This window comes from Terrapene carolina, unplaced genomic scaffold, assembly GCF_002925995.2.
Source record: "Terrapene carolina triunguis isolate 2854851 unplaced genomic scaffold, T_m_triunguis-2.0 Scaffold53, whole genome shotgun sequence".
NCBI classification, from domain to species: Eukaryota; Metazoa; Chordata; order Testudines; family Emydidae; genus Terrapene; species Terrapene triunguis.
In genome coordinates, this window is record NW_020664404.1 from 19356616 (window position 1) to 19359354 (window position 2739).

Here is a 2739-nt window from a genome sequence, read left to right on the forward strand (position 1 = left end):
GTCAACGTAGCAATGGTGCTCAGAGGTCTGGATTTTTCACAGCCCTGAGTGCCCTGAGCTATGTCAACCTAGCCCCCAGTGTAGATGCAGCGAGGTGCTTGGACAAGTGGTGATCCTACAGCAACAGAAAAACCTCTTCCGTCGCCATAGGCTGGATCTGCACTATGAGGCTATGATGGCATAGCTACAGGGCCACAGTCGTGCTGCTGCTGTAGTCCCTGTAGTGTAGACATGGCCTTTGTGCAGAGTAAGAGTGTCCACGTGAGAAGCTCTTGCAGAACAGGTTATTTCCCCATGATTCCCCAAAGATTCAGAATAAATAATTGAACCTGACCTAAATTCCCTGTAAGCTGCACGGCCACACAGCAGCCTATTAAGCGCTGCACAGGTGCTCAGGGCTGCGGCGGGGAGAGATGCCTCTCCCCCGGCCACAACACAGCTTGGCCAGTACCAGGTTTATAATGGCGGCAGGCCCATGCTCAGCGGGGGCCCTGCCAGCCTGGCCTGGTGTTCCACTTCACTTGCACTGTGGCCCAGTGGGCTCAGCGCTGGCGCCTCTCCTCTCCGTCCCGTCCCCCGCACTCCCCTAGGCCCGCTGGCCCAGGGCATCTCTCCGCTCCCTCCCGCCCCCCCGCCCCACTCGCTCCCAGCTGAGAGTTCCTCTCTCCGCCCCTTCCCTCTGTCACCGGCAGGCAGAAGCTGCCGTCTGCCTGCCAGTGACTGGATGGGGACGGGGGGAGAGCAAAAAGGAGCCCACAGCTGCTGCAGCTCCTCTGGGCCACCAGTGACGGACAGTCCACCACTTCGGGCTCCCCCAGCTGGAACCCTCACCCCCTGCATACTCCTGCACCCCAACCATCTGCCCCAGCCCTGAGCCCCTCATTCCCGGTCCCACCCCAGAGCCCGCACCCCCAGCCAAAGTCCTTACCCCCCTGCGCCCCAACCCTCTGCCCCAGCCCTGAGCCCCCTCCTACACTCCGAATCCCTTGGCCCCACCCCTGCCATATGCCCAGCCCGGACCTGCCATGGCCGGGTGAGAGGCACCTATCCCGCAGCCCCAACCCTGGAGCTGCCGTGGTGGGGAGAGGCACCTCTACCCCCCAGCCTAGGTGCTACTGCAGGGAATGAGAGTTGGGGGGAGTCCTCCCCACTGTAGCCCCAGGGCAGCCTGCACCCCAAACCCTTATGCCCACCCCAGAGCCCTCACACATCATCTCCATACTGGTGCACATAACAAAATTCATTCCGCACATGCGTGGGAAAAATTAGAGGGAACACTGAACCTGACCTAGAAGAAAGACTGGAGATCTGCCAGACCTGGGATTCTTCTGATGAAATAGGAAGGAGTTTACAAGACAGGTCTTAGTGATCCTAGTGGGTCATGAATTGGATTGAGGGGAGAGGCAATGGATAGGCTGGTGAGTCATGGACCAGAGATGGAAGGAAGTGTCGCATAGGCCTGTGGCATAGCTGGGAGGATGGGAAGCAGGGGTAACATAGAACCTGGTTGAGATCAGCGAATCTCCATGGGATAAATATGCAAAGGTTAGGATGATTTCTGTACTAAATCGTCACCCATTCTGAAACTGACCTTTCACTAATTAATTTTTGCAACGAAGTGTATGTATCTAGGCTGCAATACTGTGGACTATTAGCCAAAATGGAGAGGAATCACACTACGGCCTTTTCTGTGCTATAAGTACAGCCATGTTTTTGTAATCAGGTCAGGGCAAAAGCTGTTTTAAAAAAAGAGGATGAGGAACAATCACACAAGAAAAGACCAAACATGTTCCCCTATTTTTTCAAGTTACAAGCTGCTGATCAGCTGTGTAGCTGGACCAAAAATGGGGGGGGGCGGGAATTCTACAAAACTTTCATTGAAAAATGTCCCCATTTTTTCCCAACTCGGTTTGCATGTTCACAACTATCATGTTGCCTAGCTGTGTTTGTAACTGTGCATTCTGGGGGCAACTCCCCCATAATGCTTCGGTAAGGGACAGCATGTCTGTAACACATGCCCACAGAGTAGCACTAGCAACATATGCAGTCAGGAGTGTCCTACCACCCAAGGACTTTGAGAAGAAGAGCAGCTACCAAGTTGGTGCCAGAGTAGCCAGACGTTGCAGAACAATTAGGGCATCCTATCTACTCTGCAAAATAACAGTATTACAGCTTGACAAACATGTGCCAGCCTAGGCTACTGGCAAGGGCAATGCATGGGGTATGTCTACACAGCAATTAAACATCCACAGCTGGCCTGAGTCAGCTGACTCAGGCTCCTGGGGCTTGGGCTGTGGGGCTATAATATAGCAGGGTAGATGTTCAAGCTTGGGCTTATGGGACCCCACAAGAGCAGAGGATCCCAAAGCTTGGGCTCTAGTCTGAGCCAAAACCTCTACACAGCCATTTTACAGACCCGCAGCCCAAGCCCTGTGATCCTGAGTCAGCTGACCCTGGCCAGCTACAGGTGTTTAATTGCTATGTAGACCTAACCATGGTGACTGGCTGTGTATGAACTGCCCCAGTTACTAACTGTACAAATGCAAACTAGCTTCACAGCCAACCATGTGTCCCAACTGTTAACAAACTCAGTTAAAAGTTTAGTGTAGACTGTGTTGCTGGCACAGAGGTGCCCGAGGCAAAGCAACAGGGGTTCGTTGCCCGGCGTGCTTCGCGCCAATAAACACACCGGGGTGGAGAAGCAAACAAAGTTTATTTGAGATCTCAAAGCGGTGCTAG